The sequence below is a fragment of the Lithobates pipiens genome, unplaced genomic scaffold, assembly GCF_037356315.1.
Source record: "Lithobates pipiens isolate NorthernLeopardFrog02 unplaced genomic scaffold, aLitPip1_a1.2 Scaffold_11, whole genome shotgun sequence".
Taxonomy (NCBI): Eukaryota; Metazoa; Chordata; class Amphibia; order Anura; family Ranidae; genus Lithobates; species Lithobates pipiens.
Window position 1 is genome coordinate 11,825,595 of NW_027507696.1, and position 25,667 is coordinate 11,851,261.

The following is a 25,667-nucleotide window of genomic DNA, read 5'->3' on the forward strand; positions in this document are numbered from 1 at the left end:
GTCGTACGTCATCATGTTCTAATCCGTCGGACTTTGGTGTGATTGTGTGTGGCCAAGTCCGTTCATTTGGAAAGTCCATCGGAACTCCGCTGAAACTCCGCCGGGAAGACCGTCGGACCTTGTCCGCCGAAAAAAAGGTATAAAAAAGGTATAATGTTTGAGGGTTCTAAGTAATTTTCTAGCAAAAAAACTGTTTTAAACTTGTAAACAACACGTAAAAAAAAAGAGGCTCGGTCCTTAAGTGGTTAAGTTACATGAAGTAACCGTTGAAGCTATTAGGCTTCACTGAACGTTTTTACAGCAGCTTTTGGCTGTAGATGTTTTTTTTCTACAGTCATTAAACTCTCTCCATCATGTTATCCTATGTGTCCATGCACACATAGGCTGTTAACAGCAGTTTTGGGCAATGGCATTTTTGAGCAGTAAAAAATACCCAAAACTTGTGGGTTCTGAGAGATGTTTTCAGCTGTAAAAACGCTCTAACGCTGATAAACATCAATAAACGCTCAAAAACATCACTCACTATCATTTAATGTTTTTGATCCATTAAAAAAATACGAAAAAACGCTAACGCGGAAAAACGGTAAAAAATGCTAAAAAAAATGCTAATGAATGCTTAAAACCGCCATTTGAAAAAACTTTGAAAAACTCACTGCAAAGCTACTGATGTTTTTATAACGTTATTTTAACGCCCAGTGTGCATGAGGCCTTAATGTTAGTTAGGGGTCTGTCTATGTTATTAGGAGGGTTTTGAATAGAGTCGGGAGCACAGAATAAAGCTAGTGGGGGAAAGGGATGGATAGAACTACAAGGAAAAAGTGGTAGGGGGACAAGGGAGGTGGGAGTTGGGTAACAGTGCAAGTGGCAGGACAGGGGTTGGAGATAGTGAAACAATACTGATAGTGTTAAAGACTGATTTACAGTCTCTAGACATTAATACTAAGAAAATCTTAAAGTCTAATGCCCCATACACACGGTCTGACATTCCGACCACAAAATCTGTCAGATTTTTTTCTGACGGATTTTGGCCCAAACTTGTCTTGCATACACACGGTTGCACAAAGTTGTCGGAATTTTCACTCGTTCTGAACGAGGTGACGTCAAACACGTACGTCGGGACTATAAACGGGCCAGTAGCCAATGGCTTTCGTCTCTTAGTTTATTCTGAGCATGCGTAGCACTTTGTCCATCGGAATTGTCTACACACGATCGGAATTTATGCAATCGGATTTTGTTGTCGGAAAATTTTAGATCCTGCTCTCAAACTTTGTGTGTCGGAAAATCGGGTGGAAAAAGTCCGATGGAGCCCCCACACGGTCGGATTTTCCGACAACGTGATCCGATCGCACATTTTCCGTCGGAAAATCCAACCGTGTGTATGGGGCGTAAAAGAGATGATAAAAATCGCAGATCGCTGCAATAACTAGTAAAAAAAAATTACCGTATTTTCTGAACGTATAAGACGACCTTTTACACTTCAAAAAACTGGCCATAAAGTAGGGGTCGTCTTTTTCGCTGGATCAGCCCCTCGGATGCCTGCTGGGTGTTCGGTAATACTTTATGTAGCTTCAGCTACATACAGTATATACTGCTGTGCGATGTATTCAAATGAATACAGAGCCTGCTCGGATTGGAGTAACAACCTCTGCCAATCCGGATTGGAGTAACAACCTCTGCCAATCTGTAGCCTGCTCGGATTGGCTTTGAGAGTCAGAGAGGCGAGGGCTGATGATGTTACAGCCTCTGCCAATCCAAGCAAGCTTTGTATTCATTAATAGAATACATCGCTGGCCATGATTGGCTCCAGCAAAAGCAGGAACAAGGATATGGTGCCAGCTCCAGCTCCAGCAAGAAGGAAGAAATATGAAGCGCCGGAAGCCTCGGAAGGGGGGTCGTCTTATACGGTAAGTACAGGAAAAAAAACGCTTAGAAAACTGTAAGATTAGGTGGTCGTCTTATACGACTGGTCACCTTATACACCGGGAAATACGGTAATAATAAAAATGCCATAAAACTACCCCCTATTTGTAGACTCTGTAACTTTTGCATAAAACCAATCAATATACGCTTATTGCGATTTTTTACCAAAAATATGTAGAAGAATACATATCGGCCTAAACTGAAAAAAAATATTTTTATATATATTTTGCGGGGATATTGATTATAGCAAAAAGTAAAAAATAATGCGCTTTTTTCAAAATTGTCGCTATTTCTTTGTTTATAGTGCAAAAAGTAAAAACCGCAGAGGCGATCAAATACCACAAAAAAAATCTCTATTTGTGTGGAAAAAAGGACATCAATTTTGTTTGAGTACAATGTCGCACGACCGCGCAATTGTCAGTTAAAACGACACAGTGCCTAATCCCAAAAAGTGCTCAGGTCAGGAAGGGGGCAAATCCTTTCGGGTCTGAAGTGGTTAACGTGGTTCAAAAAAAATGTTTTTTTTGTTTTTTTGTTTTTTTGTTTTTTTTTACTTCAATGTAATTTTTTGTAATGAGGATCCTCCCAGCCCCCCCAAATACTTAACTGAGCCCAATCTTAATCCAGCGCTGTAACTGAGAGCAGCATCTTTCTCCAAGCTCTTCCTCCTCACAGGGCAGATTGATAGCAGTGGGAGCTAAAAAATATAGTTTAATAAAGTCTTTGTAAAGGAAAAGTCTCTTTCAAAGTCCTCTGTTCATAATGTGACTCTTTAATGCGTCAGCACCTCTGACACCTCAGGTTACTCGCTTTAACAGAGGTAGGCTAGTGATTTCTCAATACCTTAGAGATAAGTGAAACGTTTGACAGCATAGACAATATACTGAGGGTTTCTTGCGATATTTAAAGAGGAGCTGCACCTAAAATAAAAATATTAAAAGCCAGCAGCTACTAATATTGCAGCTGCTGACTTTTAATAAAATCACACTTACCTGTCCCAGGTTCCAGCGATGTCGGCGGCAGATGACGAGCGATAGCTTGTCTCGCTGCTGCCACCGCCGCCATCCTCTGTCAGGGAATCGGGAAGTGAAGCATCGCGGGTTCACTGCCCGGTTCCCTACTGCGCATGCGCGAGTCGCGCTGCTCGTATCTTATGGTCCCCCGCTGTGTCTCTGGGAACTGTGTGTTTCCCAGAACACAACGGGGGGGGGGGGGGGCGGGGCGTCTGCGGGGGTCTGCGGCAGTCTGTCCGGAAGTGGGTGCAGTTACCTGGATTATCCAGGTAACTGCACCCCCCTCCCCCCTGAAAGGTACCGATTGTGGCACCGGAGGGGGGGAGGGATGAGATTAGCGGAACTTCCCCTTTAGGGTGAAGAACCGCTTTAAGGTACTATGATAAATTTTAATCTGACCAGCATAAACTGTAGCTCTCCTGACTAAATGAGCAGCGATAGGCAACCAAGATAGGCACCAAGATAGTTAGAGCCTAAGTTGCCAATGGACTCTTACTATGAGAGCGCTAAGCCTAGGATTTTCGTAAAAGAGAATTGCAATGTACAGTAACGGTAACTGCCCTAAACTGCAAGTGAACTATATACAGTCCTCAAAGTTAATCTTCTGCCGGCTACATTGGGGCCCTTGAAGATATTAGGGCACTTATTGGTGTTGGATAGTCCTGCACCCAGTCATATAGTCTTAAGAAAACAATTGGTTTCTTAGTATATTGGAGTGAGAGGTGTCAGGTAATAAATTAAAACTTTGTGATATAGGCTAGACTAGTGGTGCTTGCTAGTGGGAAATTTCATCCCGGCCGGTCGGTCACTGCCGGATTTTCAGCAGTGCAAACCGAGGGGAATATCTCCTAAACCGTACAGGTTTAGGAGATTTTTTTTTACCTACAGGTAAGCCTTATTATATGCTTTCCTGTAGGTAAAAGTGAAAAAAAAAAAGAGTATACAACCACTTTAACAAAGAAACTGTATAATGTCAGCTAACATTTCAGTACTGGGTCAATGGTGTGCTCACTAGCTCCCTCAGATCTGTTGCAGGAGGCTTTACAGTTGGAGGAGCCCCTTTGGCAAAATTATGATTTCTGGCAGCTTCCACTTGTGGACTGGTGAATGGTGATTCCACTGATAGAGCAGAAGTCTGTCAGTGTCCCTGAAGCAGACCAGAGTGGCTGGAATACCAAATCACTATGAAGGGTTGTATGCACTGGCGCAGGTACAAATGGACAAGCTTCAGAGAAGGATCTAGTGATGGCAGACAAGTGCTGACACTCTACAGGTGTCAGTCCAGCAATCTGCAGCTACAGCGAGCAGCTCTCCAAGTAGTGCAGACCCATCGACAGCTCAGCTCTGCAGTCACAAACTGGTCTCCTCATTTCCCTTTCTCTCGCTCTCTCTGTGGTAGCTCCTCACTCTCTGCTCTGGCTGGTGGCAATCTCCCAACAACAACCCCCACTTTTTTCCGGATTTTCTAGTTATACCCCCTCTTTTGGACTCCTTCTCCTGCCAGGCATATTGGGGCTTGTAGTTTCTTTACCAGTAACTGTACTGGCACCGCTTCTGTCCTAAATTACATCTCCCAGCATTCAGTGTTCTATATTTGAGACTCAGGAACTCAAGGTCTCTACTAGTTCCATCTTGTGATGAAAAAAGGGAACTGCATATAGACAATTTTACAGCAATACATTTCATGCTCTGCATGATCCACAAACTATTATTTTGGTTACAGCTATAAGGCTGGGTTACCCACACTATACTGCTATTATTAATGTGAGTGTATATTTGTTTTTAACTATCATAAACTATCTTTTACTAATCTCCTTTTCTTGCTTAGTGCTAGGTAGTCCAATAGCAGCTTTTGAATTTGATCCAAATCAGCTGGCAATGTGTACCCCTCCAAAAATGCACTGCCCCCACTGCGCCAATCAATAACTAGTGACCCCTAACAGTAAACAATGTTAGTGAAAAAAATGAAAATATCAATGTCAGTGAAAACAAAAAACAAAAGCTGCTACCTTAGTGAAAATAATGCTTATATAAATAAATTATACCTCTAATTGTGTACTGCAAAAATATTAGAAGATAATGTTGAAAATCGCAGAAGGGAATCAGTTTTATCAAAATCCTTCTAGACCCAAGGGGTGTCTACATTGCTTTGTTTTGTCAAACACGAAAGTGGGAGGCAACATCAGTCGGTGAGTGCGTTTCTATTGGGCGAGGTGTCACGAGCACATTGGTGTGGTGGAAGTCTGAAGGATTTTGTGAAAACTGATGGGATCATATAAAGAACATTAAATTTAATAAATAGACTCAAGAATTAAATATGGTTGAATAGGCCATGCCCTTTATTATAGGTTTAAATAATACAATAACTCAAGTAAAATATATATTTACTATTCAAAACAATACTACCAAATATATGTAGTTTCTCAAAAAAGAGAATATATATGTATATATATATTTTATAACTCAGCTACAAAAGCTCGAGCTAAACACTCAAGTTAATACACATATCCCCACACACCAGAATTGATTAACAAGACTGGCACACCCCACGAGCCACAGCCAATTCAACACAGGACTGTACGTCCACATTAAAGATATCCAGACCGATATCAGAAAGATGAACCTTATCAGGTCTATACAGACCCGATAAGCCACCTTCCAATTCTAAATGCAGTAATTAAAAACCGTTAATGCTTGGCATAAACTTCATCATAGAACGATTAACTCGCTTCCAAATCTTTAAAAAAAATGATATTCCAACGACATCAACCAAAGAGGTCGAGGAACAATTTTCAGAAAAAACAAAAACAGTATCCGGCAGCATAGCGTGAAAACAACACAAATCCAATTTAATCTGACTCAATAAACCTAAAGTATTACAATGACCTATATCATTGCCTGCCAAATGTAAGAAAACAATGTGCGGAGTAGGCCAATGTTCAAGCAGAAATTAGAAATTTGAATGGATATCAGTCCACGACATGCAACGTTCTCCAAACCAACGTAGTGCATATTTGTCAGACGGTAAACCAAGATTAGGTCCATAAACTCTTCTTTCAGCCCAATGTTTCGCCCAGTAAACAAACAAATGGCCAAAAATACAAACTATACATAGGCCATCTGAAATTAAAATGAAGAATTAGGCCGTACATAGTATTTAAAACAATTCGATTTCCATCTACCAATATTTTTTATATTATTGTCACTGAAACCTAGCATGGCCGCTTCAGTGGCTGCTCCAATTCGAAAAGAGTGAGACGTAATTTTCAAATCAGCCAACTGCAAATTAACCAAACATTTCCATAGAATAGCAGAAAACTGATATATCGTTACTGGATTCCCATCCTAATGAATCAAGAGTTGTTTAGAAAATTTTGAAGGACGTAAAGACAAATAATGCTGCAGAAGAGAAAATATACAAAAGCGCAAATCAGTATTCGTTCGCATAGTGATCCATCTACTCGAAATAGCAAAGCTTCATAGGATGAAAAACCAACCACGGCAGTAGCATTGCCAATATTAGCAAGCATATCACTAGAAATTGGCAATCTAGCATCAGGAACACAAAGGCGCTTGTGATAACCTTTCAACGCACATTTTACTGAAAAAAATTGCATACACGAACCAATACCCGATAGGCGAGTAAAAAATGAAATGCCAGCCAAAATTTTAATAATATATGAATATGAGTAAGAATGGGACATGAGTTGACTAATAAAAGACAAGAGCAAGCCTTTTGAAAAAGAAGCTTGTTGGAGACCAGATGACACCAAAAATGAAGTCCACAATGACCATGCTACTGAATAGGACGCCCACGTTGCAGGAGCTACAGAGATCTTAAGAGCATGAAGAAGAGGGTCTAAACAAGGTCCCACAAATGTCGTGGGCAGGAAGTTGAATGAAGATCTGCCGACGGCACCAAGCTTTTGAATTTGGCAATCTGTAAACGGGATAAATTGTCAGCAACCACATTATCGACACCAGGTACATGTTTTGCTTTGAGCCAAATATTCAAATATAAACACTGAAATACAATTTGTCTCAAAACGGTAATGACTGGCAAGGACCTAGAAGATAAACAGTTAACCGCCAACACGACACCCTTATTGTTCGAATTAAGCAAAATCCTATGATTTTTAAAATGAGCACCCCATAAAATCAAAGAAACCAAAACCAGAAAAAGCTCTAGCAGAACAATGTTGGATGTTAAACCGGACAATTTCCATCTATCAGGCCAACGTTCAGCAGACCAATGTCCGTTCCAAAAAGCACCATAGCCATGAGAACCCACAGCATTCGTATATAAATCAAGAGAAGTTGAAGAACAAAACGGAAATTGCCAGATAGCACAACCATTAAATTCCACTAAAAATCTCTTCAAAACAATTAAGTCTTCTTTAATTTCATTAGTAATCCAAATACAATGAAAAGGAGAGGACAGACCAGAGATAGCTCTATACAAACGCTTAGAAAAAACTCTGCCCATTGTAAGCACATGGGATGCAAAAGCCAGGAGTCCAAGTAAAGATTGCAAAACCTTCAACCGAATCTTACCTTTAGACAAAACCAAATGCAACAATTCCAGCATGCGCACAATTTTATTCAAAGGTAAGCAAAATTCCATAGCAACTGTATCATTCCGAATTCCCAAGAATTCAAGACACGATATCGGTGATATAAATTTTTCGGCCGCCAATGGAACACCAAATTCCTTAAATTTAAACACCTTCCTGCCCAGACCAATTTTGAGCTTTCAGCGCTGTCGCACTTTGAATGACAATTGCGCGGTCATGCTACACTGTACCCAAATGAAATGTTTATGATTTTTTTCCCACAAATAGAGCTTTCTTTTGGTGGTATTTGATCACCTCTACGGTTTTTATTTTTTGCGCTACAAATAAAAAAATACCGAAAATTTTGAAAAAAAATATGTTTTTTTTTGTTTCAGTTCCAAAACTTTGTAAATAAGTATGTTTTCTCCTTCACTGATGGGCACTGATGGGGCTACACTGATGGGCACTGATAAGGCGGCACTGATGGGTACCAATGATGTGGCACCAATGAAGTGGCACTGATGAGGTGGCATTGATGGACACTGATATGTGGCACTGATGGGTGACACAGATGGGCACTGATAGGTGGCACAAATTGGCACTGATAGCTGGCACAGATTGGCATGGATGGGCGGCACAGATGGGCATGGATAGGCGGCACAGATGGGCATGAGTGGGCACTGATAGGTGGCACAGATGGGCACTGATAGGCAGCACAGGTGGGCACTGATAGGCGGCACAGGTGGGCACTCATAGGCGGCATTGTATTGTTATACTGTACTAATAGATGCCAATCAGTGCCAAACAATAATGCATGCCAATCAGTGATGCCCATTGTGGGTACTGATTGGCATCCATTGTGGGCACTTATTGGCATCCATTGTGGCACTGACTGACATCCCTGGTGGTCTAGGGAGGATTACCTTTTGCTGGGCATCCCTGGTGGTCTGGTGGCGTCCCTGGTGGTCCAGTGTGGGCATCCTCGGGGGGGCTGTGCTGATAATCGATCAGCACAGACCCCCCCTGTCAGAGGAGCAGCCGATCGGCTCTCCTCTACTCGCGTCTGACAGACGCGAGTGAGGAAAAGCTGATCACCGGCTCTTCCTATTTACACTGTGATCAGCCGTGATTGGACACGGCTGATCCGTGGTAAAGAGTCTCCGTCGGAGACTCTTTACCAAGATCGTAGTTGCCGGGTGTCAGACTGACACCCTGCAACAACGATCGCCCCAATGCGCGCCCCCGGGGGCCAGCAGCGGCTCATAATCCTGATCACGTCATATAATGTCCGATCAGGATTATGCAACCATTTTGCCACCGTCAATTGCCTATAGGGCGGGCGGCAAGTGGTTAAAAACCATAAAATTGTACAAACATTCGGTAGAGCCTGCCATCCCAACAAACAAAAAATTGGCAAGATAATGAAGAATTCCATCAGATCGAGCCCTCCGACTTACCACCCATTCAAGATTATGCAACCACTTTGCCACCGTCAATTGCCTATAGGGCGGGCGGCAAGTGGTTAAAAACCATAAAATTGTACAAACATTCGGTAGAGCCTGCCATCCCAACAAACAAAAAATTGTCAAGATAATGAAGAATTCCATCAGATCGAGCCCTCCGACTTACCACCCATTCAAGAAAAGAAGAGAACACCTCAAAATAATGGCAAGAAAGTGAGCATCCCATGGGAAGACAACAGTCGAAATAAAATTAATTTTGAAAGAAAAAACCCAAAGAATTAAATGCCGTAGGGATTACTGGAAGCAATCTAAAAGCAGACTTAACGTCTGCCTTAGCAGGTAAAGCACCCGGACCCACAGCTCTGATTTTCATCAATGCATCGTCAAACAACATCATTCAAAGACAATCCATTAGGATATGACAGATGATGTATTAACCTAAAGCTATTAGCTTCTTTCTTAGGAATTATCCCCAAAGGAAAAACCCTAAAATTTTCAAAAGGAGGAAATGGAAAAGGGCCAGCAACTCTACCGTCAGCAACCTCTCTATCAATCTTCTTCTGCACTTCAGCCTCATGCAAATAAACTGAAGGCAAATTATCCACAATATTGCAACCGAAGCCAGCAAAAGATGGCAACTGAAAGCCATGTAAAAAACCCTCAAGCAAAGGGAGAGCCTTCAGACGATCCGGGTATTGCCGGAGCCATGGCAACATGTTTGGTAGATGCACCGGAGAGGTTGCTTTTGAGAAAAATTTCTTTTGAAACAGGCTGTGAATTTGTAGACAACCTTTTAAAACATTGTGACACTGGATGAGGAACTGCACAAAAATTACATTCGTGTTTAAATTTACAAGAATTAGGCCATTTACATTGTCCATCATTAAAGTGGAAACAAACATCTTTCCTATAAGTGGTAGTCGAAACAGATGGTTGTTTGATAATTTGTCTCTGTGGTATCAACAAATTCAACCACAATCCAACATCCTTAACACCCCACTTCAAGAATTTATGCACGGACAATTTTTGCCTAAATGATTCATCGTACACAAACCAAGATAGGCCTGGAAAATTTTTATAAGCTTCAAGAATAATTTCCACATGTTGAAACAGAACACCCAAAACACTAGCATATATGCAAAATGCCTGAAGCCAATTATTAAATGACCTAGGTACAATTCTTCTTTTATCATCTTTTGAATCCATGAAATCAACCCTATCTGTTCTATATTCTTTCGTAGAAGGTAACAGAGAGAGAAGATCTACATAATCACCGTTCCAAATTTTTTCTTTAACTGAATTACTAAGATGAAAGCCTAAAGGTGATAATTCACATGTAATTACTTCTTTTAAAAATTTTCAGGGACATTCAATAAAGAACTATCAATTGAAGGAGCTACATTAGCAGTGGTAGCCGTGGCAACTGAAGTATAAACTGGGCCATTTACCGCAGGCGTAGCAAGCCATACAGGAGCAATACTCGGTGTCAATGACTGTGTAGAAACAGTTTGCGAAGCAGAAGATTTTGACATCATATCAGACATAGATGAGAAAAATTGTTTAAATTGCAATAACTCATTTGACTCACCAGAGGCAGTCATACCAGCGACAGGTGCAGTATTAATGTCATTAGATTGTTCACTCAACACCGTGCCGTCAGCAACATCCAAATTAGTAGCACCCTCTGTAACACTTGAAAAAGATGACATATAATCATTCAAATGCATTAGTCTTTGTCCTTGGTCTGAATTAACATGTAAAACATTAAAATTAGCCATAGCCTTGCTCAAAGTTATATTGGCATCAATATTTTTCCTTTTGGATTTAATACCTTTCTTTTTAGGCAATTGGCTGACCGGGAATTCGAATCTGCGCGGCCGTTTTAACTGCCTATGCGAATGACGTCCATCATTCAGTTCTGCGTCATAACCTCTGGCGATGGAAGCCGAAGGCCGAACAAATTCGGGAGGCGGAGTCGGGCCCGGGATGATGTCCAAAGAAGGCTGAACCACAGTCAGAGCTGCCGAAGGTCTCGTATTATGGTGAGATCATCCGGAGCAGGAAGGAGAAGCCAGGGAAATTGAAGGAGCAGGGGAGACACATCCCAGAAGGCGCACAGCAGTCACGGCCACTGAACAAGAAGCACCCTCAGTAGAAGAGGGTGGCAGAAGGGGCACAGATGGACCAGACGAGCGGGGCAAAGCCAGGCATTGACGGATCCAATCTTCACCATCTTCCGTGGCCGCAGGATCCAACAGAAGATCAAGTAAGCCCTCCATAATGACATACAGTACAGTACAGTACAAGTACAGTACAAGCTGCTTAGATGTCTTCAGTCTTCTGTCAGTTAATCTGACGCATCCCCTTTCATTTATAGGCTGCCCTGCTCGAGTATAGGACCTTTATTGTAACTGTAGAGAATATTTACCAATCTCAGGTAAGTATAATTTTATATATATATATATATATATATATATATATATATATATATATATAATAAAACTTTACAACTAATATTGTTTGTCATTTAATGATCCCATAAGTGGTGGGGACGGGGACATTTAATGCCCCATCCCCCATTAATATTCCCTTCTGCGATTTTCAACATTCTGTTTAATGCAGTTTTAGTTCCTTATATCACTGTATCATGGGGTGATAAATTAAATTATTTCTCATTTTGCACATATGTTATATTATGAGCGCTACTTAATTTATCTTCTAATATTTTAACAGCTTTTGAATTTACCTACTGTTATGTGCTGTCAATCAAAAGTACAGCGGACCCAATAGGGAAGCGGTGTCTCAGTTCCCCATCAGGCCCCGCCCACCCAATGACCACCCTGGGTCCTTTGATTACATTTAGCTTTTGGCCAGGGTATCTCATATTGGACAGCTAAATCGGGCTGGGTATAGGGCACGGGTGCAGGAAGCTGTCCAATACAACGACAGATTTCCAACACAGACATACCCCACTTTGAGTACTGATGTACCTCTCTACACCAGCTCAGAGCTGGTCTTAATTATTGCCATTTACTTAGACTGCTAATTGGTGGTAATTTTTTAGGAATCTGACTGCCATAACATCAGGCTCTTAAAGTGTTAATGCTAATTTAACTGGCAAAAATACTTAATACTTGCCTGAATAAGGAGCAGGTCATTTTAAAGGGAACTATCACCAAAAAAGTGTTCTAGAAGCTTTACTGAATTCCCCTGTAAAAGTTTTTGTATGACTGATTGCAATGCCTGTTACTAGCTTTGCATTAGAAATGCTTTATCTTGTGACAAAAAAAGACTTTGGGATTTATTTATTTATCTAGTGCTTTACAATATTCATTTTGTGGAGATCATTTGTAAATTATATTTGTTAATAATAGTTAGGGATTTAACATATATATATATATATCACTAGTGGTGGTAGGGTGCGCTGATTTGCTATTATACAAAAGGACTTCTTTTTAAAAGTTTTTTTTTATTGAAGTTTTAATACAGACAAAGACGTAGGTACAATTATCAATGGCACATTTTCATTGATAGCATTCAAAGTCTTAACAAATTCCAACCCCAAATAGGATAACGTTGTTTGCATTATACTTCTTAGTGCAGTATAAGGGTGAATATTGACCTGAAATATCAAATTATTAGAATAATCAAAATTAGAAATATAATGTAAACCACCGCCGGGCCACCAAACTGCTATTGGCTGGGCTGGTTCAGCTCATTTGCATTCAGTAGCCACTATTCCTAGATGTTGGGATTTGACTAGAGAGTTTTCAGTTTAATTTGGTTTTATTACTGGAAAGTCTTTGTTGGTCTTTAAACTGAAAAATTTGATGAAAGTCAAACAAACATGAATTATTATTTGTACCTGACTGTATGTTGTGACACATATAGATATTCTGTATACTATGCAAATGACATGACATCACTTCCTATCATGGAATCTCTCATACACTATAAAGATAGAGAAGACATTTACAGGGTATTTGTGAAGTGTATAGATACAGATTATACAGAGGAATAATGAGACCCTAATAAGCCTTTTTCTATCATTATCATGGCTGTCAGGTGAGACTTCATAGGACAGGATCCCTCAGATGAAATAATCCTCCTAATAGATCTGAGTGGATGTATTAGTTCTAATGCTATTTCCTATTGTCACTGTATATTTTCCAGGTGTCCTGTCTTCTAACCAACTTGTCCAGTCTGATCCAGCCGTGATAAAGCCGGGGAACTCCCATACACTCACCTGTCAGGGTTCAGGAGGATTCACCTTTGGTAGTGCATGGATGCTCTGGGTCAGACAGTTCTCTGATGGAAAGTTACAATATTTGTGTTATATTACCAGCGGTGGGGGTACAAGCTATCATGATGATGTTAACGGGAGATTCACAACCACCAGAGATGACAACAATAACAAACTGACTCTGAAAATGGACACCATGAAAATAGAAGACACTGCCGTGTATTACTGTGCAAGACACACTGATAGAAAATATATCTTTGCTATAACAATAAGTAGAATATCACTTCTTCATGTGATCAGTAGGTGGCAGCACATACATTTAATATCTGGACATATTAGCTATAAGTATAAATCAAATTGAAATCCCTTTGGTCTCCTTTACACGTACAGTGCATTCTGAAGAGCAATCTGCGTTGATTCATTTTGCATAGGGCATTTGACAGGTGGTGAGGAGGCATTATGTTGCCCTCTTACCACCTGTTTTAAGCCCTAAAAACCCACACAACCACACCACAACCATGGAAGTATAAATGAAGCCTTGTATGTGTTAGGGTTTATTCACACAGGTTTTTACATGCATTTTGTATGCATTTATGTGCAGCTCTGTCGATAGTAATAATAAATGATCAGTGGTAGAGCAAATCACAAAAGCAAAATTAAATAACTAAAAAAATCCTCTGAAGAGTGAACCTAATTAAGTGACAATCTTCTGAAGGGTAAACTCAATATGTAGTGATGCAAAATTCTTTAGTGATTAGCCATCAAAATGTTGAAATCTAATCACACTGCACCAGGCATCAAACACATGCGAATGTATAGAGCAGCCAGCACAGAATGTAAAGTATACCATATAGTGCCCTAACAGCTATGTGCAATGTTATCTGTCATAATCGTAAATAACCAGTGATAACACATTACAAATAATAAAGACAGAATTTGGTAACAAAAAGTCCTCTGAAAAGTAAACCTCATACAGTGATAGTCCTCTGAAGTGTGAACCTAGTATGTGATTTCACGCACACCATATGTCCACCACCATAACAGACCACTCTGAGGTTTACCAGGGTGTGTGACCTCCTGGACCAGTGAATGAGAGGACAGAGGTGTGAATGGCTCAGCTGGGTTTCAAAGCACTTCTTAAAACCATTGGTTCATCCAGGATGTCAGCACCTTGTAACTCTCGCTTCTACACAAACACAGTGGCTGATTTATTAAAGGCAAATCCACTTTGCACTACAAGTGCACTTGGAAGTGCAGTCGCTGTAGATCTGAGGGGAAGATCTGAAATGAGGGGAAGCTCTGCTGATTTCTATCATCCAATCATGTACAAACAAAAATGCTGTTTTTTATTTTCCTTGCATGTTCCCCTCAGATCTACGGCGACTTCACTTCTAAGTACACTTCCAAGTGCACTTGTAGTGCAAAGTGGATTTTCCTTTAGTAAATAAACCCCACAGTGTTATTTGCATTCCATTACATGTTTGATGCCGTGATATTGCCACTGACCACCGATAAGAGCGATTTGGAAGTGAAAGATTTTCCACAGTGCTACAGTGTGAAGGAATATCCAGTTTAAACAAATGCTATTTGTGACTTCTGGTAAGCCTTATGCTGTGTACACACGATCAGACTTTTCAACAGCAAAGGTCTGGCGGAACGAATCCGTCAGACTATTCGATCGTGTGTGAGCTCCATCGGACCTTTGCTGTCCAAAAATCTAACGGACTTTAGAAATAGAACATGTTTCAAATTTTTCAGCAGAACTCCACAGGACCCAGTTCCTATCGAGAAATCCGTTCGTCTGTATGCTAGTCCGACGGACAAAAACGGACGCTAGGGCTGCTATTGGCTACTGGCTATGAACTTCCTTATTCTAGTCCGGTCATACGTCATCACGTTCTAATCCGTCAGACTGTGGTGTGATTGTGTGTGGCCAAGTCCGTTCATTTGGAAAGTCCATCGGAACTCCGCTGAAACTCCGTCGGGGAGACCGTCGGACCTAGCCCGTGAAAAGAAAGGTATAAAAAAGGTATAATGTTGAGGGCTTTAAGTAATTTTCTAGCAAAAAAACTGTTTTAAACTTGTAAACAACACGTAAAAAAAAAAAGAGGCTCGGTCCTTAAGTGGTTAAGTTACATGAAGTAACCGTTGAAGCTATTAGGCCTCACTGAACGTTTTTTGACGTTTTTACAGCAGCTTTTGGCTGTAGATGTTTTTTTTCTACAGTCATTAAACTCTCCATCATGTTATCCTATGTGTCCATGCACACATAGGCTGTTAACAGCAGTTTTGGGCAATACCCAAAACTTGTGGGTTCTGAGAGACATTTTCAGCTGTAAAAACGCTCTAACGCTGATAAACATCAATAAATGCTCAAAAACGTCACTCACTAGCATTTAACGTTTTTGATCCATTAAAAAAATAAATATTTTTTTTCTTGAAAAAAAAATGCGAAAAAACGCTAACGCGGAAAAACGATAAAAAATGCTAAAAAATGCTAATGAATGCTAAAAACCGCCATTGCAAAAACGTTGAAAAACTCACTGCAAAGCTACCGATGTTTTTATAACGTTATTTTAACGCCCAGTGTGCATGAGGCCTTAATGTTAGTTAGGGGTCTGTCTATGATATTAGGAGGGGTTTGAATAGAGTCGGGAGCACAGAATAAAGCCAGTGGGGGAAAGGGATGGATAGAACTACAAGGAAAAAGTGGTAGGGGACAAGGGAGGTGGGAGTTGGGTAACAGTGCAAGTGGCGGGACAGGGGTTGGAGATAGTGAAACGATACTGATAGTGTTAAAGACTGATTTACAGTCTCTAGACATTAATACTAAGAAAATCTTAAAGTCTAATGCCCCATACACACGGTCTGACATTCCGACCACAAAATCTGTCAGATTTTTTCTGACGGATTTTGGCCCAAACTGAACGAGGTGATGTCAAACACGTACGTCGGGACTATAAAAGGGCCAGTAGCCAATAACTTTCGTCTCTTAGTTTATTCTGAGCATGCGTGGCACTTTGTCCGTCGGAATTGTCTACACACGATCGGAATTTATGCAATCGGATTTTGTTGTCGGAAAATTTTAGATCCTGCTCTCAAACTTTGTGCGTCGGAAAATCGGACGGAAAAAGTCAGATGGAGCCCCCACACGGTCGGATTTTCCGACAATGTGATCCGATCACACATTTTCCCTTCGAAAAATCCGACCGCGTGTATGGGGCATAAAAGAGATGCTGCTGTGCCAATAGGGAAGTGTAACAAATTAAAGAACTCTGATCACACACACACAGTGGACTAGCTGTTACAAAAAAGTTAATGAATTTGAACATATTACTGTAAGTAGCACTGTATGTCTGCAGACTTCTGGGAAAATCAGTGAGCCATTCACACAAGCAGGTGATGACATTTCAGGGCAAATTCTGTACAGTAACTGTGTACAGAAGGTCTCCAGGTCACCAAATTTCATTAAATTCTACAGAAAATGACAGCACTGCAGAATAAAAAGGAAATATAATTTTTAACAACATTATAATATGGCTTGTGTAGAAATTGTATATGCATCTTGCATATTGTAGAAAGTGGCTGAATTCCTGTAGTGTAGTTTTAACCGTTTGTTGACTGCCTCACACACATTTACGTCAGCAGAATGGCACGGGCAGGCAAGGCAGCGATCCTGCCCCCTAGCGGGCGCACATGCGTGACCCTGCCCGCGGGACCTGCGGACGCAATGTCCGCCGGTGCCCCGTGATCGGTCTCAGAACAGCCGAACGGGGGGATGCCTTTGTAAACAAGGCATCTGCCTGTTCTGCCTAGTGACACAACACTGATTGTCTGCTCCCTCTCATCAGGAGAAACGATCAGTGACATGTCACAGTAAGCCACGACCCCTAAAAGTTAGAATCACTCCCTAGGACACACATAACCCCTCCTCTGCCCCCTAGTAATTAACCCAATCCACTGCCAATGTCATTTACACAGTAATAAATACATTTTTATAGCATCGATCGCTGAATAAATGACAATGGTCCCAAAGTAATGTAAAAAATGTCCAATGTGTCTGCCATAATGTCGCAGTCATGATAAAAATCGCAGATTGCCACCATAACTAGTGAAAAAAAATTACTGTATTTTCCGGTGTATAAGACGACCTTTTACACTTAAAAAAACTGGCCAAAAAGCAGGGGTCGTCTTATTGGCTGGGTCAGCCCTTCGGATGCCTGCTAGGTGTTCGGTAATACTGTATGTAGCTTCAGCTACATACAGTATATACCACTGAGCCAATCCCGGTGAGCGATGTATTCAAATGAATACAGAGCCTGCTTGAATTGGAGTAACAACCTCTGCCAATCCGAGCAGGCTACACTGTAGCCTGCTCAGATTGGCTTTGAGAGTCAGAGAGGCACGAGCTGATTATGTTACAGCCTCTGCCAATCCAAGCAGGCTTTATATTCATTAATAGAATACATAGCTTGCTGTGATTGGGTCCAGCAAAAGCAGGAAGAAGGATATGGTGCCAGCTCCAGCAAGAAGGAAGAAAAATGAAGCGTTGCAAGCCTAGCCTAAATTGAGAAAAAAACGTGTTTTTTTTTATATATTTTTTGGGAATACTGTATTTATTATATCAAAAAGTAAAAAATCTAAATTGTCACTTTTTTTGTTTATAGCGCAAAAAGTAAAAACCGCAGAGGCGATCAAATACCACCAAAAGAAATCTCTAATTGTGGGGAATAAAGAACGTCAATTTTGTTTGGGTACAATGTCGCACGGGCGCACAATTGTCTGTTAAAAAGACACAGTGCCGAATCGAAAAAAGTGCTCTGGTCAGCAAGGTGGCAAATCCTTTCCGGGTCTGAAGTGGTTGAAGCTATGTGACGCCACATTGTGAAACGCGTGTTTGTGAGGACAGTAGGCCCTCTTTGGGCACTAATCAAAGTGCTGGTAGTTCGGATTTGTAATGCGGAGTATCTGAATGAACGAGTATCTGAGTGGACATCTACTTAAAAGGCTTTGGCACAGCTGAAGGGAAAAGACCCCGGGGTGAATTCAACACAACAGAAGTGGTATGACTCGGGTGTTGTGAGACAAGTGGTGAAGGATCCCACATACATTTACAGGACTTTTGGCTGACCAAAATCGCTGGAGGTGGAGGACCGCATGCATATATTCAGTCTGCCTGATGGACTAACCGCCGCTTGAGACCTTCATACACACACAGATATAAAAAATCTGCCCGAAATCCCTAGGGAACGGTAAGCCAGCTTATCTAAAATCATCTTGGTGCAACCATAGTACCATGAGAATGATTGACATGTGCTGAAATAATCAACCTGACCTGTTGTAGCGCACTTCAAAGGAACAAATGACTGAAGTCGGACATAATTAATCGTTACGAATCGTCATATTATCAGCATTGACTGACAGTCGGGTCTCTGGTTGTAAAAGATTAAAAGAGGAAGTGACGGCCTTGTATGATCAAGTGCCTGGCTGAGGTTTTTCATATTGTGCTATAAGTGACTAAGTAGAATGTGATTCAGAGCTAAAAATAATTGACTGAACTAATAGAGAGATCTCTACGAAACTTTTCCAGCTGCAAACTCGTGGTATTCTTACGAACCCCGTATCATCCACAGAGAATAGCCATGCATTCTATATGGGGGAGTAAATTAACAATTAAGACTACATATCTTACAATAACTACCCCCATTGGTGATTACTGCAACTTAGGTGACCATACACGTGCCGATTTTCAAGAGGTTTTTTTCTTTTTTGGCCTTCCACTTGGAAGCATTAAATTGGTACAATTTGATCCTACTCGGTATATCGTCACTTGTATGGCCACAGGAGGCGCCTCAATCTGTTTTATTGTTGTATGTATGTATATGTCTTTTATGTTTGTTGAGGTCAGGGCGTATACATTTGTGTCATTTTGGGTTTTCTATTGTGTAAACACCTAGGATCGAATGGTGTAATTTAATTGGGGTTAATTAATTTATGTTTAGAAAGAAATAAAAATATTTTTGATATAAGTTACATGTCTTATGTGTCCACCGGAACCAAAGGTAGCTACTTTTCTTTTTCCTGGTGTTGGTGCGCTATTATCATTAGCGAGACACAACAGCAGGAGAAAGGCTTTTTCTCTTTTTTCTGTTCTGAAGTGGTTAAGGTGGTTCAAATTTTAGTTTTGTTTTTTTACTTCAATGTAATTTTTTGTAATGAGGATCCTTCCAGTTCCCCAAATACTTAACTGAGCCCAATCTTAATCCAGCACTGTAACTGAGAGCAACATATTTCTCCACGCGCTTCCTTCTAGTGAACTATATACAGTCCTCAAAGTTAGTCTTCTGCCGGCTTCATTGGGGCCCTTGAAGATATTAGGGCATTTATTGGTGTTGGATAGTCCTGCACCCAGTCAGATAGTCTTAAGAAAACAATTGGTTTCTTAGTATACTGGATTGAGAGGTGTCAGGTAATAAATTAAAACTTTGTGATCTAGGCTAGACTAATGGTGCTTGCTAGTGGGGAAATATAAGACTTGGGAAAGGCAAAATATGATCAAGCGTAAGGCCGCGTACACACAGGCGGATTGTCTGCCCAACTAAGTTCGACAGACAATCCGACAGACAGTCCGTTCAAAATTTGCATGAACGGACTTGACCACACACGATGAGCAGACAGTCCGCTGAAAGCGTGCGTGATGACGTGTACAGCACGTACGACGGGACTAGAAAAACGACGTCCTATACACTGCAATGCAACCTTCGGCCGTGTAAACCCTTTCTGAGCATGCGCCATACTTAGTCCGTCCAACTTGCCTACACACGAGCGGACTGTCCGCTGAAACCAAGTTTGGACGGACAAAACCAAGTTTGAACGGACTGTCTTACGGAAATTCCGTAAGACTTTGTTCGTCAGACTGTCCGCTGAAAAAGTCCGCTGAAGCCCACACACGAGCGGATTGTCCGCTGAAACACTGTTCAGCGGACTAAGTTGGACAGACAATCCGCCTGTGTGTACGCGGCCTTACAAAGAAACTGTATAATGTCAGAAAATATTTCAGTAATGGGTCAATGGTGGGCTCACCAGCTCCCTAAGATCTGTTGCAGGAGGCTTTACAGTTGGAGGGCCCCCTTTGGAAAAATTATGTTTTCTAGCAGCTTCCTCCTGTGGACTGGTGAATGGTGATTCCACTGATAGAGCAGCAGTCCGTCAGTGTCCCTGAAGCAGACCAGAGTGGCAGGAATACCAAATCACTATGAAGGGCACTGGCGCAGGTACAAATGGACAAGCTTCAGAGAAGGATCTAGTGATGGCAGACAAGTGCTGACACTCTACCGGTGTCAATCCAGCAACCTGCAGCTACAGCGAGCAGCTCTCCAAGTAGAGCAGACACATCGACAGCTCAGCTCTGCAGTCACAAACTGGTCTCCTCATTTCCCTTTCTCTCGCTCTCTCTCATTGGCAGCTCCTCACTCTCTGCTCTGGCTGGTGGCAATCCCCCAACAACAACCCCCACTATTTCCTGTATTCCTGTATTTTCTAGTCATACCCCCTTTTTTGGACTCCTTCTCCCGCCAGGCATATTGGGGCTTGTAGTTTCTTTACCAGTAACTGTACCGCTTCTGTCCTCAATTACATATCCCAGCATTCAGTGTTCTATATTTGAGAGTTCCATCTTGTGATGAAAAAAGGGAACTGCATATAGACAATTTTACAACAATATATTTCATGCTCTGCATGATCCACTAACTATGATTTTGGTTAAAGCTATAAGGCTGGGTCACCCACACTATACTGCTGTTATTAATGTGAGTGTATATTTGTTTTTAACTATAATAAACTATCTTTTACTAATCTGACCTGCACCCTCTCCTTTTCTAACTTAGTGCTAGGCAGTCCAATAGCAGCTTTTGAATTTACCTACTGTTGTGTGCTGTCAATCAAAAATACAGCGGACCTAATAGGGAACCGGTGTCTCAGTTCCCCATCAGGCTCCGCCCACCCAATGACCACCCTGGGCCCTTTGATTACATTTAGCTTTTGACCAGGGAATCTCATGTTGGACACATAAATGGGGCTGGGTATAGGGCACGGGTGCAGGAAGCTGTCCCATACTTGACAGATTTCCAACACAGACATACCCCACTTTGAGTACTGATGTACCCCTCTACACCAGCTCAGAGCTGGTCTTAATTATTGCCATTTACCTAGACTGCTAACTGGTGGTCATTTTTTAGGAATCTGACTCTGCCAAAACATCAGGTTCTTAAAGTGTCGTTAATGCTAATTTAACTGGCGCAAATACTTAATACTTGCCTGAATAAGGAGCAGGTCGTTTTAACCGGTTCCCGACCAGCGCACGACGATGTACGTCGACAGAATGGCACGGGCAGGCATATTGGCGTACATGTACGTCCAATCTTCAATGCCGCCCTGTCATCGGGAGCGCGCCGCCGGCGGAGCGCTCCCGCGCTGGTCAGGACACCCGTGAGTCCGGTCGCGGGACCCGCGGACTCGATCGGCGCGGGCATACCCGCGACCGTCTCACGGGACAGCTGAATGGAGGAAATGCCATGTAAACAGCATTTTTCCATTCTGCCTAGCAACTATTGACGCTGATCTCTGCTTCATGTGATTGGAGCAGAGATCAGTGTTCACAAAACGAAAGCCCAACCCCCCCCCATAGTTAGTAACACACTCCTAGGAACACTTAACCCCTACACTGCCACCCCCTAGTTAACCCCTTCACTGCCAGTGTCATTTACACAGGAATCACTGCATTTATATAGCAGTGATTACTGTATAAATGACAATGGTCCCAAAAATGTTTCAAAAATGTCCGATGTGTCCGCCATAATGTCGCAGTCACAATAAAAATCGCTGATCACCGCCATTACTAGTAAAAAAAAAATAATAAAAAATTATTAATAAAAATGCTATAAAACTATCCCTATTTTGTAAATGCTATAACTTTTGCACAAACCAATCAATAATCGCTTATTGCGATTTTTTTTTACCAAAAATATGTAGAAGTATACATATCGGCCTAAACTGAGGGAAAAAATTTTATTTATTATAACAAAAAGTAAAAAATAATGCATTTTTTTCAAAATTGTCGCTCTATTTTTATTTATAGCGCAAAAAAAAAAAACGCAGGGGTGATCAAATACCACCAAAAGAAAGCTCTATTTGTGGTAAAAAAAGGACGTCAATTTTGTTTGGGAGCCACGTCGCACAACCGCGCAATTGTCAGTTAAAGCGACGCAGTGCCGAATCGCAAAAAGTGGTCTGGTCTTTGACCAGCAAAATGGTCCGGTCTGAAAGTGGTTAAAGGGAACTATCACCAAAAAAGTGCTCTGGAAGCTTTACTGAATTCCCCTGTAAAAGTTTTTGTATGACTGATTGCAATGCCTGTTACTAGCTTTGCATTACAAAGGCTTTATCTTGGGACAAAAAAAGACTTTGGGATTTATTTATATATCTAGTACTTTACAATATTAATTTTATGGAGATCATTTGTAAATTATATTTTCTAATAATAGTTAGTGATTTAACATATATATATATCACTAGTGGTGATAGGGTGCGCTGATTTGCTATTATAGAAAAGGACTTCCTTTTAAATGTTTTTTTTATTGAAGTTTTAATACAGAAAAAGACGTAGGTACAATTATCAATGGCACATTTTCATGGATAGCATTCAAAGTCTTAACAAATTCCAAATTCGAATAGGATAACGTTGTCTGCATTATACTTCTTAGTGCAGTATAAAGGTGAATATTGACCAGAAATGTCAAATTATTAGAATAATCAAAATTAGAAATATAATGTAAACCACCGCCAGGCCGCCAAACTGCTATTGGCTAGGCTGGTTATGCACATTTGCATTCAGAAGCCACTATTCCTAGATGTTGGGTTTTAACTAGAGAGTTTTCAATTTAATATTGTTTTATTACTGCAAAGTCTTTGTTGGTCTTTGAACTGAAAAGGTGAGATGAAAGTCAAACAATCATGAATTATTATTTGTACCTGACTGTATGTTGTGACACATATAGATATTCTGTATACTATGCAAATGACATGACATCACTTCCTATCATGGAATCTCTCATACACTATAAAGATAGAGAAGACATTTACAGAGTATTTGTGAAGTGTATAGATACAGATTATACAGAGGAATAATGAGGATCCTAATAAGCCTTTTTCTATCATTATCATGGCTGTCAGGTGAGACTTCATAGGACAGGATCCCTCACATGAAATAATCCTCCTAATAGATCTGAGTGGATGTATTAGTTCTAATGCTATTTCCTATTGTCACTGTATATTTTCCAGGTGTCCTGTCTTCTAACCAACTTGTCCAGTCTGATCCAGCCGTGATAAAGCTGGGGAGCTCCCATACACTCACCTGTCAGGGTTCAGGAGGATTCACCTTTGGTGGCAATACTATGCACTGGATCAGACAGTTCTCTGATGGAAAGTTACAATGGTTGTGTTATATTAGTAGCGGTGGGAGCACACACTATAATGATGATGTTAAAGGGAGATTCACAACCACCAGAGATAACAACAATAACAAACTGACTCTGAAAATGGACACCATGAAAATAGAAGACACTGCCGTGTATTACTGTGCAAGAGACACACCGATAGAAAATATATCTTTACTATAACAATAAGTAGAATATCACTTCTTCATGTGATCAGTAGGTGGCAGCACATACATTTAATATCTGGACATATTAGCTACAAGTATGAATAAAATTGAAATCCCTTTGGTCTCATTTACAGGTACAGTGCACTTTGAAGAGTTATCTGCATTGATTCATTTTGCATAGGGCATTTGACAGGTGGTGAGGAGGCATTATATTGTCCTCTCACCACCTGTTTTAAGCCCTAAAAACCCACACAACCACACCACAACCATGGAAGTGTAAATGAAGCCTTGTCTGTGTTAGAGTTCATTCACACAGGTTTTTACAGGCATTTTGTATGCATTTATGTGCAGCTCTATCGATAGTAATAATAAATGATCAGTGGTAAAAAAATCACAAAAGCAAAATTAAATAATGAAAAAAATCCTCTGAAGAGTGAACATAATAAAGTGACAATCTTCTGAAGGGTAAACTCAGTGAGGGTTATTTACTAAATGAAGAGCAGTCGCTGTAGATCTGAGGGAGGAGGGAGAAATTAGGAGGGAGAAATTAGATCAGGTAGGATATGAGAGATATAAAGAGAACTAGGAATTAAGAAAATAGAATAGGAGAGTAAACGAGAAAGGAGAGATTTAGAATTAAAGCTACAACTCTTAGCCACTATATGAGTTACTGTCTATACCATTCTTTCCAACATTTCCTATATTTATCAAAAGTTGTGCAAGAGGTTTTCCTTATAGCTATGAGTCTTTCATATTGGTAGTTGAGATTGACCTGGGCTAGAACTTCTGAGGGGTTAGGAGAATAGGTGCTTCTCCAGTGTCTGGCTATAATTAGATTTACAGTGATTAGGATGTGGACAACTACTATACATGATGTCAGGGGGTACCTGTCTATACCTAGGTGAAGGATTGCTAACGCTGGCTCTGGTGATTGAAGAGTTACAGTGACTTCTGCTATAACACTGAAGATTTTCCTCCAGAAACTGGACAGATTCTTGCACTGCCAAAATATGTGAAGAATTGTGCCGGAATGCCGCATTCTCTCCAGCAAAGTGAGGAGAGAGATGGAAGCATTTTGGCTAGCAGTTGGGGCATTCTGTAACATCTTGTTAGGACCTTCTGAGTGATTTCCCAATGGTTAATACAATGTGAAGCCTTGTAGTTGTATCTGAACGCTGTAGCCCATTGTTCGGGGTCAAATGTTTTGTTCAGGTCTTTTTCCCAGGATAAAATGGTAGGAGACTTAGTAAATTGTTTAAATTTAAGTATATTGTAGAGGAGACAAATGCCTTTGCAGTTATTGTTGGTATTTGTGTAAAATGTCCACACTTTAGAATTTAGTTTAATCACCGGGGGTGGGTTTTGGTTAAAAAGGAGGCGACGCGTCTATGTAGAAATTGACTTGAGTTAGGGATATTGTATTTCTTCTGTAGAGAAACAAATGGTTTTGGGGATCCATCTTCGAGGAGAAGATCATTTACCCACTCTATACCGTATTCTTTCCATATGTTGACTGAGCAGTAAGGGATCAACGTTTCTAAAGTTTGGATTGGGAATTTGATCATGAATGTTGCGTTGTCATACATTGACTGAGACTGTAAGTGTCTCCATGCTCATACTGCGGCTTGGGTTGTTAAAGGGAGGGTAGAGAGCGTGAGAGTTTTCCATGCATCAGCCAGCAATAAGAGTTTCATGTTGGAGGTTTTGGCCATGTCTGCTTCGATACCCACCCAAAGGGGTTCCGGAGGAGACATAAACCAATGTTTAGTTTGTGATAGTAGGGTAGCCCAATAATAATCTTTCAGGTCTGGTAGA